Source organism: Lonchura striata, chromosome 1A, assembly GCF_050655825.1.
Source record: "Lonchura striata isolate lonStrDom1 chromosome 1A, ASM5065582v1, whole genome shotgun sequence".
NCBI lineage: Eukaryota > Metazoa > Chordata > Aves > Passeriformes > Estrildidae > Lonchura > Lonchura striata.
Window position 1 is genome coordinate 13,292,917 of NC_140741.1, and position 17,680 is coordinate 13,310,596.

Below are 17,680 nucleotides of genomic sequence, written 5' to 3' on the forward strand. Positions count from 1 at the left end.
GAGGGATATTCAGGTAGCATTTCCTGGCTAAAAAATATGTCATTTTCTTTTTCTTGTCACTTCAGGCAGCACTGGCCCCCACTGCCCCACCAGTGCCGTGCTCAGCTGAGACACGAGTGAACTTGCAAACAGAGCTCAGTAAACCCCAACAATTCACTGGAAGACACTCCAGGAATTTACAATGTATGGCAACAAATCTTGTTTTCTTGCTAAGAGCAAAGCTTAACTATTCCTTCCGAGCATTTTGTCCCCTAAAGTATAACCATGCATGGCTAGAGACACTGATGCAAGCTAATCCAAAGCAGTTTGGAAAAATAAGGGAATAAATAAAGGGATAATAGCAGTGAGCTTTGACTGCTTTCTTTTAACATCTGTTTTGCAGATTCTTTTTCTTGTCAGTGTTTTTAAACTTTGTTACCTATGAAGAGGATTTTATATAGGTGAGATCAAATTCAATAGGACAGCAGAAGGGAAACACTGCATTGAGGAACTGGATACTATCAGATAGATTTCAATAAATCAGGTCACCATCATTTTATAAAAGGTGCTCTCACACTCAATATTTGGAATTTAGATAGTTTGCTTTGATTATTGGAAGTTGGCCTCTGACCAAACACATTTTAGAAGCAATTTCTTTTTTTTTTTTTTCTCCACATGAGCAGGAGATCAGGAGATATAACCAAGGTCAGCTGCAGGTAATGCTAAGGGCAGTCACCTGTTGGGGACAGCAGTATGGACATGGCTCTGGTGCTCACTTTGTCTCAATAAGAATTGTATTTTAGCTGGACAACACAGAAAATTGCCTGAAAGGTAGTAGAATTTTGTCTCATGTGGTACTACATCCTAATAAAACCAGTATAAATTCAGACAGTCTCTGCAATCACTGGTCATCTGATCCAAGTTTTTTGGAACTTAAATCTATGTTGTTATTCATATTCTCCCTGTAGAGCAAGAAATTGCTGCAGGTGTATCAGAGCACAAGAATCCAACCACAGAAGGGACAGAATTGTTTCAGGGACACGGTCTCAAGCAACAAATCTACCCAACAAAAACAGGATGCTGAATATTGATAGCTCTGCACTGAAGAGGTTTCTATTCATTCCTTTTCTATTAAGCAAGACTCCTTTTGTTTCCAATGAAAACCAATTGTTACCACAGTTGTATAACACAACTGGAGAATGCAGTGAGCTTTGCCATTCTCCATTTACAAATTAGTTGTTATGTTCAGCCTTATTCCTAGCCAAGGACAATAACACACACCTTAAGGCAGTAAATAAGGGAAGTTAATCAGGGAGTGTAACATTTAAATCTACTTTACAAGGAAAGGGAAAGTCAAGAAGGCAGAGAGGCACACAGTGACTCTCCTGCTATCATCAGATTTTCCAAGGAAGGCAGCATTCTCCATCCCTGTCCTTTGTCTCAACCTTTGCCCAGAATTCCACCCTCTGCCCTGGTTTCCACACCTGAGCTTCAGGCAGAAGTGAGGATGAGGGAGTTACACTCAGAGAATACAGCTCAAATCAGGGAGAAGCACAGAGAGAAAGGGGGCTGTTCCAAGTGTTGCAAACAAAGTTTCTAGAAGTCCTAACTCTGGGTAGACACACAGGTGTTAAGAGCAGGCAAACAGATCTTTCATTTTTCTGTCTGCCTTGCTGGCAAAGCTCTGTTGTGTTTTCAAAGATGCAAAGTGTCCTCATAGATATGAGGGAGTGTATTCAGGGAAAAACCTACAGATAAAATATGACTTGCTTTTAAAATCCTAAAGGTATCAGAATGTCAAGATTTAACTTCTTTTTTTTTTATACTGGGAAATCTAATAAGAAGGCAAAGAATAGAAGACAAGGGACCATATTCTATGTAGAAAGTGAAAGAAATTAAATCTATTTTTTTTATATATTCCCTCCTTTTTATCCCAATACAAGTGTCACACTAACAATTCTGTTCCTGAAAAATCTCTTTCATCCTCAACTCCTCAGCTTATAGTCAAATTCTAAAGCAAGACCAGACAATGATTTAAAGAGATCCAAACTATCTAATTGGTTTTTAAAGATCAGAATCCCAAATTATTTTTCTATGACAATGCAGATAAAACTGTCAAAATGAGCAAAGGAAGGAATGAAAGAAGAGGAAGAGGCAAAACATAAGCACATTCCCCCCTACCACTGGAAAGCTGAGTGTGCTCCGAGAAGTTAGGATGCTGCTCATGAATACCAGAAGATTGTTGGGATTAGCCTTTATCATGACACTTCCAGAAACAGCTCCTCAAAGTGTGCATCTGGGTCAAGGTATCGCAGGAAATCGCAGCATTCATCTGGAATGAAGTGTTCAAGTAAGAAGCCAAGCAAATTGCAGCTTCCAACTGCTTCACACCATGGTTTTAAGACTTAACCCAACATTTTTTGCTCAAATTTGAATTCCCACATTACATTTGCTTAGAACTCAATCACTGTCCTTTATTCTCATTAACAAGTAGCTAGCTCTCAATGTTTTCTCTGTATTTTGGTGACTAATTTGTTTTGAATATTCCCTCAATACCCATATCTCATGGAAAAGTGAGTTTCTGCAAATTTCCTAGAAGGTCCTCAAAGTCAAAAGCTCTCTTGTCACAGCACCATCACAGAAGTTCCTCCACTTCACATTTCAATGCCATTCTATTTGGTCTTAACAGATGATAAACATCTTTAAATCATTCAAATTCCCACAAAACGGGCAGTTCCCAAGCAGTCTCCCCTGAAGTATTCACAGAGTGCAGCAACACCACTGCTGCCTGATGCCCAGAGATTCAGGTCATTATCTCCCTCATCAAAGCCTACCTTTCATCTGAAGGTAACAAAAACCTTCAATTTTACATTCTGCTTAAAGATGGATTCTGGGCAGACATTGCTGAAAAACAAGATTAAGAAGTAGAAGGTCAAAGAGCAGAGCAAACAACAGCATCCCACACCCTGCAAACTAAAGAGCAGCACAGGAATACTAAAGCAACATTCTGTGTTTATTATCACAGCAACTGCAAAAAGCAAATCCTGGCCTGGTCTGAACCAGAGAGGTTTAAAATGGGTATCCATCAGAACTGAAGTACAAATTATAAAGGTGATGGCTCAGATAAGACAATGAACAAATCAATCTCCATTCAGAATTTCTCTATTTACAGCACATAAGATAAACTGTGAACACAACAGAGCAAAGTGACCCAGGGAGTTCCTTGCCCAGCAGAGTAAATTTTTTTCTCACATTCACTCTCTTGTTCCCAGAGCATAACAGCAACTTCTTCTCTGTAAGTTTGGAGTTTCTTTGCAGCTTCAGAGATGAGGAGGATAAAGATTTCACACCCTTTTCAGAAAAGAGAACAATTTTCTTTGTGTCTTTCTTTTAGGAAAAATACAAGCATTCACACACACATTGTGAATTGCATGTGAACTAAATAAAGAAACTGTTCAAATGATTCTTGTTATGAAATCCAAATATAACAAATGCAGAAAGCCTCTGTAGCTAGAGGAGATAAAATGCATTGTAAATCATTAAGACAATAATAAGGAAGTCACAATATTTTGTATAAATTGCCACTTAGAAACAACACTCCCCATCTTATATAAGTAATCTAGCAGGAAGGCAAAAACTGCAAGAAATTTGGAATTAAAAAAAAAAAACAACAAAGGAAAAAACAAAACCATGGAAATACTAATAAACAGCATGCTATCAAGATGAGTGAATGGATTAGCAGCAGTAATCCTAAAGACTGAGAAAAGAAATTTACTTTTTCCCTTACAAACTCCTCTTTTGACATTTCACTTGTCCATCAGATAAACTCATTTGCAGCATTCCCTCATTCATCTCGAGTCTGCTGAATGACCTATCGACAGAGTAATACTCCCAAAGAGCAGACACCAAAGGAGTAGTGCTGAGCAATTTCCCAGATAAATGGCTTTTCATGACTTCCAGGTAACAGTGTCACAACTCAGGCAGCTTTGAGTAATGACCTTGAGCAATCTGAAGTTGCTGCAGGTAGGTGGGACCACAGAGATTGGATACTAGGAAAAACTTCTTCACAGAAAAGGGTATCAAACACTGGAACAGGCTGCCCAGGAAAGAAGTTGATTCACCATCCCTGGAAGTAATTCAAATGGTAGATGGGCCATCTGGGGACATGGCTAGTGGTGGGCTTGACAGTAAAAGCTGGGCTCAATGACCTAAAATGGTCATTTCAGCCTAAATGATTCTGTGGAAATAGAAAGAGCAGATTGCAAAGTGAAAGGCCAGATGAGAAATGCATTGCTCAGAGTTTCACTAGAAGAATAACTGCAATGTCACTTTTTGAGAGCAAAGGTATTCCATCCCCATGGAATAAAGTGAGGTGATGAGTGTGAGGAAGAAAGAAAATTGATGTGGCAGTTTCACCATCAGGAGAACAAAGGCAGGTTGTTCAGATAAGTAAATGTATCTTCCATTAATAATGTGGGTTTTATGTGCTAGAAACCACTCAACATGCACATATTTCTGGAACCCAGTAGCAACATGAACTGCAGCACCATGAAATGTAGCTTTTAAGTTCATCTTTGGTATTTTTTGCAGCAAGGGACCAAGAGAGGTCTGACTAGGACCAGAGTGATCACTTTCTACAGAACATTTCCTCATTTTCATTACAGTTTTGCCCTTTAAAGCTTGCCAGTGAGAGCTCATTTTACTGAAGAGTGGTTGCTTAGCATCACACCTGCAGGAACACTTTGGACATGTTCCTGGAAGGGCAGATGCAGAATCTGGGAATGCCAAAAGTGCTTCTCTGTGGGGTATTTGCTGTTGCAGAGTTGCAGACATGGACAGACAAATTCTGTGTGGTTTTTCTCAGGCATGTTTTAGGTGTGTTGTGAAGGCTGCTTTGTTTGTACTCAATGCAGACAGGGATTTGTAGGAAGTCCAGCACAAATTCTGGTTCTGGGCAGGTTTCTTTCAGTAGCAAATTCTCTAGTAAATCTGTGAATGCTTAATGGATTTCCATACAAGGACCAGAGAAAAATGGTGTTTAATGGCTGTAAGACTACATGGACTTTATAGTGAAGTACTTCCTCATAAAGTTCATGTAGCTCTCTCAAAAGCATGCTTCTCCCTTTGTAAAAGTATTCCTTATGGGGAAAATCACCTTCAGAGTAGAGTTTGATGACTCTTCCATAGATGCAGGTGTATCTAAGTCTTAATTATGACTTGATACCTCTCATTATGGTTGATGAATTTAATAACAGCAGTTGCACCAGCTGCAATTCTTCTACATAGGTAGTTGACAATAATCCCCATTCTTCAGCACAGAGATAAGATCAGAGATGCTCCCTTCTTCTTTAGTCTGATGAAGAGGTTCCAGGGCATTGCAGCAAATTAATCCTGCAGTTTTAGAAGGTATTTAAAATCAAAGTGCCAGTGAGATGCACGCTCATGTGAAGGCAGAGAGAAGGGATTTAAACAGAACCTGCTATATTTTAAAGCACTGATTAGCTCAGTAACAGGCAACTCTAAACCTTGCATGCACTCCTGAAGAGTTCCAGGGGAGAAGAGCCTAAGTATTTTCAAGAACCTATAGTTTAGGAGTATAATGCTTTTGTTTCTCATCTCAAAGGCTCACGGGCACAGGCATCATGCTGAATGAGCTTCAAGCCTTGGTGTCTAAGTAGAAATAGCTACCAAAAGACAGATTTGAATCCTTTGTTTGAGTATAGAATCATTTTCAATAGCAACATTCAGTCTCAGAATATATTATTAACAACTGAGCTAGGAGTAGATTTTGTTCCATAATTAAAGTTCATGAAGTGTTAAACTCAGCTGCCTCTTATGGAAATCATGACAGAGCTAGACTTGACTGTTGGAGCAACTGCTCCAGCAATCACTACCATGTATTTTAGATTTAAATGTCATGCTGCTTCCAGCTCTAGAGTGGTTTATTTCCAAGTTGCTCTCCTACAGCTGCATGCCATCTCTCAGCTAGCAATAGTCAAACAGAATGTGGATCCCAGCTGGCAAGATCAAGATGCCCCTTCCAGCCAAGGCTGAACAGGGTTCAGTGAAGATGTGGATCTATCTGTAAAAGTATCTGTGTTTACAAATTTAGAAAATTTGGTCCAAAAGAAAGGAAGTGCTCTTGTGCAGATATTAAGAGTCCAACCTAACATTTGTAGATAGAAGAACTTACTTGACACTCATCAAGCTATGCAGCAGCAATGTCCACAATCATGTTGTTGATATTTGCCAGTTATTAGTTCCAGTTCCTGTTTTCCCCATGCTCCTAATCTTTGCTACCCTTCTGCTTATCAAAACTGTAACAAAATCAGACTATAATATTTATTAAGACATCCCTCTATAACACCAAAAAACTTTACAGAACCAGCTCACCTTGTGGTTGCATATAGGCTGAAAAAAGAATTTAAATTTCAGGGGTGTCAGTTCTACCTATGATGGTAGATAGGTAAGCCAAAAGCTACCATGTAACATACTTGTCTAAATCTTCAACTTTTTTAGACTAGAAAATAGCTTTAACCCATGGCTACTTTGTCCTGTTCCTGACTCTGCAGTCTTATGCTGATCAATTTGGTGATATTTCCACAAAGATTTTTGTCGTATATCTGACCTGGTCTTCCCCAAAATCTATCATTTCATAGCATGGAAAAAGCCGTAAGCAGTGGCATGGAAAAAGCAGTGAGGGCCCAGCACAGCACACTCAGCCTGTGGATTTTCAATAGTATCTCTTCTTGCCATACAGGGGGAGTTTTTTCTCCCCCAAGGCTCCTCAGATCTCAGACCACCAGCACTAAGACAAAAGCCAGCCAGTTCACAAGCCCACAAGCATCACAGTCACTACCAGAAAACACAGTTTGAGCCAAATTTTCCATTTGCAGTGTTTGACTCACCTTCACTGCTGCCAGCATGAGGTGAAGGAAGTTCCCTTATCAGGCCTTTGTTGAAGAACTGGCAGATTCTCCTGTCTGCTTAACAAAAGCTAAAATGTGCTTGATCTCCTTAGTAACCATAGCAAACAAATATGTTCACAAAGGGGAGACAATCTACTAACACAGAATCAGGTTCAGTTTATTTCTAAATAAACTGTCAACACATTTTAATGCTAACCAAGTCACAGCTGGGCAACTGCAGCTATAAGTCTATATCCTGGTGCTGTACAGTGCCATTCTCTTGACTTTCCATCTGTCTTCTTGGAGCTTAATATCTGTTCAGAAGAATTTCCACAGGGCATTAGAACCTATCTCTGCATCTCAGCTAGACATTTTCACCTGGTTTCCAAGCAAGCTGCCTAATCCAAGCCATAACCAGACCTTAGCCCCTCTCCTCCAGCTCCAACACTTGCTGTGGAAAGCATCAGCCACATCTACCAAAACAGCATTTTTATCTGAGACAGACTGCTGCTGACCCCACCCTTGACACTGCCCATCTGAGAAGGGGTCCATCAGATCCACACTATGAGCATTGTTTACTAAGTGTTGTATATTCTGTACTTTAGCCAGTGTGACAAAACCAAGGACAACCAACAACTGTCAAACTAACAGCAGACTTGGTATGGACAGAGGTTCCTTAGGATAGCTTACATGCTCCATGGCCTGTGAGACCAGAAACTCAACAGCTCCTTGTGGAAGTATTGTGAGACAGGTTTGAGATGTTCATCTGGCTACCTAAAATGCAGCAGTGCTTTCCTGTGTAGAGAAGGACGTGTCAGCAAATAAACACTGAGCAGTCTGCACCCATGGCAAGATGCATGCAAGCAACAGCACTTCTCTGATTAATCTGCTCCCCATTTTCAGAGGAAAGCCTGTGCTTTTCTTTTCCAGTATAATTCCTCTGAAAGAGAAGCTGAAGTTGCAAACTGCAGCCCTTCCTGAAGGGACCTAGAATCACCCAGGGGCACAAGCCGTGCAAATTCTTTTCAGCATGTGCTTACTTTGAGAAGTTATTTTTAAGGAAGCAGAATCAGTTTTATAACTTTTAGCTTGTGGTACTTTCCTCCAAATGGTGGGCTCTTACCTCCCATTTATTTTCACTTCTGCCATTGAAACATCTTTTCACAAGTTCAAGATAAATAAAGAAGCCAAGTCACATACAGATGACATTTTTCAAAAAACACCCACACTCACACCCAGCTAAAAGCCAAGCTCTATCCCCAACTAAAGGGAAATAAATTGAGAAAAGACCAAAATTTCCCATAGTTACCAAGCATTGTTCTAGCTGAAGCTTTTCAACATCACAACTACATCAGATAGTCCCAGACCAATACTACACAGGCCACTGAACCAAAGCTTTATGAAAACACAGCTTAGAAACACAAACTATTCCTACAGCTTCAATGAAACTAACTCCAAACTCTTGATGCACCAGCCTGATGTTTTTGTTTAGTTTCTAACCACTAATTCAGTTTATATACCCTTCCCAATGACTAACACCAGACTGACAGTTCAGAGAGGCAATAAAAATGAAGTCACCACTTGTTCTAAGCAAAAAGAGAAACTGAGATCTCTTTGTAAGCTTCAGGACTTATAGAGAAGCATTTCACTGTGTCTGAGTCTAATTAATACCTCTGGTTCTTCAATGAGCAGCAACATGTCAATCTGGTGACTTCACTTGCAAATCAACATTTTGATAGTTAACAATTGTGAAAGAAGGACTTTAAATCCAGGTGGCTACTCTTGATCCTTCATTAGGGTAGTTGAAAGAGGGGTAGTGAAGACAAAAGATAAAAATAAAATAAGAAAAAAAAATAGAATAGAATAGAATAGAATAGAATAGAATAGAATAGAATAGAATAGAATAGAATAGAAACAGAAACCCTGGAACAAGTTTTAAGTCTGACTTGAGTACTCTTCCAGGAAGAAAACACAACCTGATGCTAAGTCTGTCCTGCTTACTGGCAAATGGGCCATATGACAGCTTTATGTACTCTGGGGAAATCTTGCTGCCTTATTTTTCTGTTCTTCACTAAAAAAGTGGATATAATAGTACTGATTTGACTTGTGAGCTTAGAGTAAAGATAAAAGTATTTCCAAAAGTAGACAAGCTCTTCAACTTTGATCACAGCCTTCACAATAAAATGTTAAAGCTTTTAGTTGGAGCCAAGAGCACTAGAAGCAAGGTAGGAAAAAAAAAAAAAAAAAAAAACCACAGGACAAAACTCTAATGGCATCTCAAGTGGCCAAACTTTAAACATCTAACCAGCTTCTCTTCCCATTCTGAAGGTGAGAGAACATTTTTTTTTTTTTTAACTATTTTTATTTAGAAATTAAGAAACAAATATGAGGAGGAGCAGACAGGGGAAAGATCTCAGCTTTGGCACTCAGAGAATTCTTAGCACTCTGTAAGTGACATCCTGCCATCATCCCTGTTGATTCAAGTGATTATGCATGGTGATATGACACAGAAGAAAGCAGGATTTTGGAAGGGACTGTACACCACAGCTCAACAATCCATCAGCCCACACAGCTGGAGTACAATTAGGAATTTATCATCCCAGTTAATTCTCCTGAGGAGCACAATGACCCTCACTCCATTGCGCACAGACACTTCCACATGCCTCTGTGACTAACATACAAAACATACAACATTTAACATACAGAAACTAAAGGAGCACAAATGTGTCTCTGCTGTTCCACAATCCAGAGCCTGCCATCCTGCAAGGAGCTCTGGAGGCAGTCCAGCACAGACAGCAAGTGATGTGCAAATGCAAATTAGGTGCTTACTTAAATGTTCCCCTCTCTGGCCTTTCATCCAGGTTTTGGTGGGAGAAAATTGCTGTGCATGCAACAGTGGCCGAAGTGAACTGAAGCAGTTCAGATTCCCTGGTGTTCCCTTTGTATCCAAGCTCCTCAGCTGGGGTTTGCATCTTGAATGTCACTCGTGTTCCTGGCCTCTGAAACACTCTTATTTGCCATGGTTTTGCCACGAGTGTCTAATGAAAATCACCACAGACCCATGAAAGTTTTAAAGTGCCTCTCTACCTGTCTCCATGCTGATAGCCTTCGAACCAAAGCACAGACACCTTCTTCTTTGAGGCTAAACCCAGTGCTCGTCATATTGCCAGTCCATGTGCATTCCTACTTGTGAAAAGGACCATAATTTATGGCAACCTTCCAGTCTAGGCTGTATCAATGCCTGACTCACCCCAAACACACAAATACTCCTCCTCTGCTCCCACATCTGTGGATTTTGGACAATAGACCTTAACTCAGCAAGACATCCACAGAAAAGGGGAAGGTGTTGCCTGGATTCCCCACAGTCACCCAGCTGCCAGGATGAGTTTTGGTGGCACTCCTTGCTCCCAAGCTCCTTTTGAAGGGTGAGGTAGCTGATCCAGCTCCTGCAGAGGTTCCTGCCCTCCCCATTCCCACCTCTGGTAACCCTAAACTCCACCAAGAGTCACCACTGATGGCAGAGTGCATCAGGAGAGAGGGCACTGTGCAACAAAACACATTCAGAGATATTTTGGCAAAAAACAGAGCACCTTTTACATGGGTCTCTCAAAATCTGGCATCAAACATAGTGAAAAGCAATCATTGCTACACACAACATTATGTATAAGTTCAAGAGGCATATAATGTTAGAGAGTTATTTTTAGGGGATGATTTAACGCTTCTCAATAATTTTTTTACTCTTGGTTAGAAAAATTACCATCAACCTTCAAAAACAAATAAAAATATGCTTCTGATCCTTGCATGAATTGAAAAAATAGCTTGAAATCTGAGGGATTCTGGGCAAAAGACTCAACAACTCTGTGAAAAAGAAAAACAGCCTAGGTCTGAAGTCCTGTTTCCTATCTCCTGCCTGATTCCCCAGTAAACTACTTCAAAGAATGGGAGCTTAATTTTTCCTCACCCAAAGTCACCCCTGCTCCTGAAGGAGTGCCTTTATTCCCATTGGCCATTTGAAAACTCACAATGTACTGCACTGCCTAAAAATGACCTATATTTGCAGCTTAAGAAAACAGGTTTTGAAATAGATCTAAATTAGGTTTAACCATCTCTCACATATCCAAGCTTGAAGGTGCACCCTAGCAACAACCTTTAGCATTTTGCAAACATTTGCTACTAATTATAGGTTCTTAGAACCATAATACATGGCTCCATGCTTTACAGAAAGAGGCCAAAAGCAGCCTCAAAAGTAAGCCTTAGCCTTTAATTTAAACCAGTGCCATACAAATTCTCAAATATACATTGCAAAAGCTTGCTCTGATTAATGGCTCCAAAAAATTTGTAAAAGCTCAGCTGTCAAGCATTAAAATGTAGGCAGAGAAAAAGCTCATGTAGAGCAGCTAAATAAAACTCCTTTGAAACAGCTTTTCCTTTCACCTTAAGCAATGGCAACACAAGAGAGCAGCCCACAGGAGAGCTCCCAAGAGCTGTAGGGCTTGCTCTGTGCTGGCTCAAGGGCTCCCATACCTGCTTCCACCCAGTTAATCAGAGCCTGTGACAGGCCAGGCTGCCCCACAGACCCCCAGCTCTGATCTCCCAGCCAGCCTTCTGTGGCTCATCCCTTCGCACCACGAGGCACTCCCTAAAAGCTCCCCTGTTGCTGCCTGAGCTCCTTTCAGCCTTCAAGTGCTCTTCTACTACCCTTGACCCTAAGCAGAAGACAGAACGAAGTGGGCATAGAAGCAGCATTATCCTCTCCAGGTCCCTCTTGTTTTTATTCTCAGATCATCTTGCCTTAACAAGTGGCCAAGCAGCATCCAGCCCATCTGCTGCAGGTGACACCACTTGGTCAGGATGGTGTTCAGAGGTTCTTCCATTCTTAACCCTTCTCTGATTCACATCAGCTGGGCTTCAGAGACAAATTTACCACAGAAAGCCCAGCCATAACCCCTGTGAGGATGTACTGACAGAAACCCCTTCAGCAAGAGGCTCTGGAAGATGCAACATCTGCTTAGGATGAACCTGGCTCTTAAGAGAAAGTAACATCTGATCCGGTTGCTCCTTGCTGAGAAAATAAGGGGTCCATTTTTGTGGTTATTTTTTATTTGTTTTCTTCTCACTCTATTCAACGTTTAACCGTTTAACTGTTTAACACTCACTATTTAAAAATTCCTGGGTAATTTTTAGTGAAACAAATTTGTGGCCACAGCCTCTGTGATGGATTTTCAGTTTCCTCTACGAATGGGTAAGGAAGGTGTTACAAAACTGTTCTGTTTGTCTTTAGTACAAGAACTGCATTGGCTCAGAAACTTCAAAAGCAGAATGACAGAAGAGAGTAAACACAATAAATTACTGGCATTGATTACCACATATCCCAATGATTTAAATTACGGCAGAATTACTTTTACTCCTAGAAACTGACAATATGAGAAAAATCAAGGAATAAAAAGAGCTTTATTGCTTGCGGAAGCTGGAGTTTGGTGGATTTCAGCATCACAGGCTTTCTAGGTCCCTGTGTGTGGAGGACCAGAAAGGAAAAAGAAAACAGCAGGATGGTTTTAGCATGTAATATACTGGGCATGTCCCTGCAGTGAACCAGCTACTCTGTCCTGTGAGGCTGAAGCCTCTTCATACTCTGCAAAACTGCTCCTACAACAGACAAAACTGCCCCCGAGTTTCCCTGGGTCTGACAGCTGATTTACTGCTAAACGTCCACCATGTCTCACAAAATTCCAAACTGTCCATGCTGCCTGACAAACCATAGTCCTGATATGCTGTGGAAAGGAGGGATTTTTTTTTCTCTCCCACCCCAAAGTACTGTGTGGGACAGCACTCCCCTGGCTACTTTACAAACTTACTGGAAATCCACTGTCTTTGTAAAGGAGGAGAAGAAATGAGGAGCTGGAGGCCTCCTAGAGACAAAGGTTTTAATATCCCTATTAAAAAAGCCCAGGGGCTTTTTCAATGCTTCATCAAAACACTGAACCTGCAGCTGCATGATCATTGTCCTGTTGTGTCGTATGATTTTATTTGGAGGATTTGGGCAAAGGTGAAGCAAAGAAAAAAACACTGCTGTATCTGATCTTCCCCCAGGCATAAAAAAACCCAAACAATCCTTGGATCTGAGTCTTCTGGAAGTTTGAGAAAAGTTAAACTCCAAGTGCTGCAGTTCTGGACAGTCCTCACCTAAAACTTGCATTATATTGGATTCTCATAGGTCAGGGTTATCATTACATCACATAGATATTGAATTAAAAACTGCTGGGTTTGAAAAATTTGATAGTGATGGCAAAATAATATTTTTTTTTCCTTGTGCCTCAGAGGGAAAAATGCATTCCAACAAAAGTACGCTTTTACCCAAAGGCATCTCAAGATTCCACCAAATTATGGGTTTGATTTATGAAACAGAAGAGTGTTTTTAAATGGCAAGAATTTTTGCTTCCACAATACGTCACAAAACCAGAATATACGTTATATTATCAAAACTCTATTGCTGAATTGTTTGAAAATGGCAGGTATGTATAATTCTTTGAAAAATGCTGGTGATAAACTTCTTAAGTTATTACCCTTGTGACAGACAGAAAACTGGCCTTTTAAATTAAAATTTTGATACATTTCAGCAGTAAGTGTACTCTGAACTATGATTTTATAATTAGACAAAGGCTGAGATTACACAGCTGCTACAACATTGACCAATCCAACTAGAAATATGAATGGGGACAAAGTTTGCCATCAGATCTGAAATTAATGATAAACACATCTTTTTCCCATGCATTATTTAAAACATACCTGGTGGTGCCAATTTTTGAAGACAGTTGGTAATTGTAATAATTAGCAATTGTAATTGTTTTAAATGTTGGCTTTTGAGGGGCTAAAACAACAGCAGAGCTTTGGTTACCCAGTCTGCTCTGCTGCTCATCCACATGGCAACTTGGGATTCACAAAGAACTCTTTGTACACCTCTGACATCCTTCATCCTCTGTGTTTGAGAAGATAGTGCTTCCAAAACAGTCCTGGTCAATATTCCAGCTGTGAGGCTTCCTGTTATTTGTGGCTCTTTGCATGTCTCTCCCAGCACTTCCAGGGGCTTTTCCTAATTAACCCAGCCTCAATCCCAGCAGCAAGCACTAGCATGTGTTTTCCTGGTACCATGCCTGGCTGGTTTGCAGATGACATTAAGACTGGAGCTACAGACCATAATACTGAAGCCAACGGCAAATGCAGGCAGGTGCTATTAAAGCAGTGGGAGCAGGAGTCAATAAAGAAGGATGGGACACTCCTGGCTGTAACACTCCTCCCTAGGAGGGAATAAAAATAAACAGCCCACAAGGGATGACAGATAAAAGCAAGTAAAGGCACTGAATTATTTAAAGGGAATAATTTCCTATTTGCTTTCCTTCTTACTCTCCTCAGTTTTGAAGCTGTTCAATCCCAGAGGTAATGGACTTGTTGCAGCAATGCAGCAGGTAAGGAGGAGAGGGTTCTTCTGTCTGAAACATTAATTGCACTTTTCTCTTGCAAGCCAGGGCTTAGGGTGCAAATCAGGGTTCATGTGTGTTTTCTGGGTCAAGAACTAGCATTCAGTCTCTCTCAAGCTGTAGACAAGGTTACATTTCAACCCCGTGCACCAATGGAGTGGTACTGTGTGAAAGAGGTGCACTATTGGAAGCTTGAGAAGAACATTAAACAGCAGCACCTGTTACCTATTGCTGGGTCTAATTACCACCCACTACCATGTCCTTTTTGCCTTCTTTTACAAAGAGTTTATACCTGAAGAAGGACCAGTGGGGTCAGCAGATGACCTCATGTGGATGCTCTACAATGGGGCATTATGGCACGTCCCAAAGCTTCTGAACATTCAAAGTTCTACTGTTTTAATTAAAAAGCTGTTTTGATAATTGTTTTACAACTCTGTGGGAGCTTAGCCCCAAAGCAAGGTGCTCTTTCCTAGTTTTGATGTCCACACAGCAGCCACATTGCTAAGAATTGCGTGGCATTCATGTGTGCATCAGATTGGGGAAATAAAACATGTTAATCATACAGAAGTTCAACATGTCATGGTTTGATACTGGCACAATGCCAGCGCCCCCATGAAAATGTAACCAATCGACCGAATGCTGTGAAATGTGATTGTGAACAGAGCAAAGCAGGCCAAACTTAATAACAAGTGGAAAACTTTATTACACTACAACTACTACTACTAATATAAAAGGAAAAAAAACCCACACAAAATTCAAAATTAAAACCTTTCAAACATTCCTCCTCCCCCCACCCAACTCCAATAAATCACAGCAAGACACATTTGGACCCTTAATCCAGTCTTCACCCTTCCACATAATCCATACTGAGTCCATCAGGGCAGAGAGGAGTCTCCCTTGCACCACAGACACCAATGGAAACACAGCTGCCACCTCTTGTGTTTCCATGTCACACGTGGCACTGCCCGGAGAGAATCTGCCAGTGTGACACTCTCCTCTCCATGTCACAGTGCTCTCACCACCATGCGTGGACAGAGACTGCTCATAGGGCCCCTTTAAGGATGCTTTCTCACCCTTGCTTAAGGACCAACAGGAACAACAGTCCAGTGTCTCATTTTGGGACTACAGTCCCCCCCATTTCCCTGGAGCCGGGGGTCCAAGAACAGAGATCGCCTTCTCTTCTTCTCTGAAGACAGAGGGCATCCTCACACCCTCCTCCGCTGATCTCTGTTCATTCCTGAACTGGTAGTTGCTGGAGGAGTCTCTTGGCTCACCATTGCATCCCCCTAAAATGCAGTCTCTCTTGGAGGAGAAGTTGGTTCAGTCTATGGTTAACAAGAAGAGTCCAGCCAACAGCCACTCGATCATCTGCCCCCAACCTTCTTTCCGTAACAGCTAAGGTCCCCGTCTGTCTCTCTTTCCTTCAAATTGAGGAGGAGCAATATTTCACAAAGCCTTCATTTCCCAGGAAAGGGTTAAAATTCCCGGACTCCCCGGACGGCTGAAATCTCGGCCCAGGACTCAGTCTCCCATCTCCCACGCTGGGCATCTTCCCCCCCCCTCCTCCTTCTCCTCTGCCAGCAAACTGCCAGGTGTCTGCAGGCTCTCTATCTCTTTTCCCTCTAGGTTGGGGGTCGGGGAACAAAGACATCTCAGACGTTTTCCACCCTTCCGTCCGCAGGAGCTGGCCCAGCTCGGTTCCAGACCCTTCCTCCCTGGCCTACCTCTGCAGGCCACATGGCTTCCCCTTCCCCACCCAGCTCATGACTGGGCAGGGGAGGTCTGTACCCTCCGATGACCAGAACCAAAGAGAGCGAGTTCTCCTGGGAATTCTGCTTTTAACCCCTCTGTGTTCTCAGAGGTGTGTCCACCTTCAATTGGTCACCCCAAGTGTCAGTATCCAAACCTGACTGGACTGACTGGACTGACTGACACCAGCAGTCAGCAATTGAGGTAAGCAAGCAAAACCTTTGGATCTTGGTAAAAATGCACAGAGGAGCACACTTCCCTTTGAAGTATGCATGCCATTCCATATTTTCCACTGGTTTTACATTGCTGGAAATACGTACCTGCCTCAGCCAGTAGTTGAAATCTGCAGGTAGATAAAGGTCCTTGCTACTGTCAGCTCAATGTATCAAAACTTACATTTTTTTATTTGCTGGGAGAATGTTACCTGTAAATAAACATCTTTTGGTCAGAATTTTTGCCTCAGCAATGTATATTTGTTCAGAGTGAGACCTTTAACAAAAATATATTTCCACATTATTTTCTCCCCCTGCTGTAAGAAGAGTATTTTTCCAGCATTCTTAAAATAGAAGCAAATTTCCTGGCTACAAAGTTTTCTGCAGCAAAGGTTTTAGTCTTACTAACTGCAGTATTTTGAAACTCTTTTACATAACAATGACAGGATAAAAGGAAATGTCTCAATATTATTAATTTATGTGGCGTTACTGTAGTGAAGTTATTGTGTGAAGTTATCTCATTGTTTTGCTTAAATTTAAATATTTTTTTTTAATTAAACTTGAGTTTGGGGTTTTTCTCTGCCTGTTGGAAAATCTAAGTTATCTGTACTTTGAGTGATTTATATGAAGTGATTTTGTCAAGGCAGGGAGGCCATGGAGGTCTTTATCTGTGGGGGATGTTCAGATTCCAGGAGCAGCCTGGGACCTACCAACTCACAGACACTAGAATTTTACAACTTCTTAGAGCCCTTAGTTAAAAGAGTGAGCAAACAAGGCTTATAAATACTTACTTATTTCTATTTTTGGCCCACTCACCTGCTTCCACCTTTTTATGCTACCATTTACTATGTATTTCCCCCTGTGGAGCTCCTCAACTCATTTCAAACATGCTTTTCTTCATACATCACAAATATTTAAACAATTTGCCATATGAGATTCCTTAATAAACAATCCATCACCAGTGCTTAGTGTTATTTTGATAAGTGAATTTCAAATAAATGGCAATATGAAAAACTTACAGGTAAAATGAATCTTGTGTAGATTTCCTCCCAGTCCCAGCTGCAAAGCTGGATTTGTTCTCCTGTGAGGAACTACACCAAACCATAAATCTGCAGCATTCCCAGGTGGGTCAACAGGGGAACAGAAGCACTTTGTTGACATGAGCACAAGGCTTCCATTAGCTTCAGTCCCACGACTCAGAGATGCCATCTTCCAGGATCTCTGAGAACTTTTTCTGAGCTGTAGCAAGACACAAAGGAAAACTAAATATAGAAGTCAAAGGTTTCCAAATATAAGTGAGGTGAGCACGCTCGAGTGCTTTTTTAAAACAGCAGGGCAGGCAAACACAAAAAATGAC

The 17,680-nt window shown here is 41.2% G+C and overlaps 1 long non-coding RNA gene across 10 annotated transcripts in view; it reads right to left on the reverse strand.

The window, feature by feature from the left end:
- Nucleotides 1-1,367: 1,367 nt before the first annotated feature.
- Nucleotides 1,368-17,680, reverse strand: part of LOC146763384 (uncharacterized) — a 57,704-nt gene continuing 41,391 nt past the window's right edge. For 9 of the 10 annotated variants that reach the window (XR_014952239.1, XR_014952237.1, XR_014952236.1 and 6 more), the window contains 2 exons: nucleotides 17,343-17,562; nucleotides 1,368-16,535 (listed from right to left, as the gene is read on the reverse strand). This is a non-coding gene — a long non-coding RNA (uncharacterized LOC146763384). The remainder of the gene's footprint in view (nucleotides 16,536-17,342; nucleotides 17,563-17,680) is intronic. The other variant, XR_014952235.1, reaches the window with a different exon arrangement.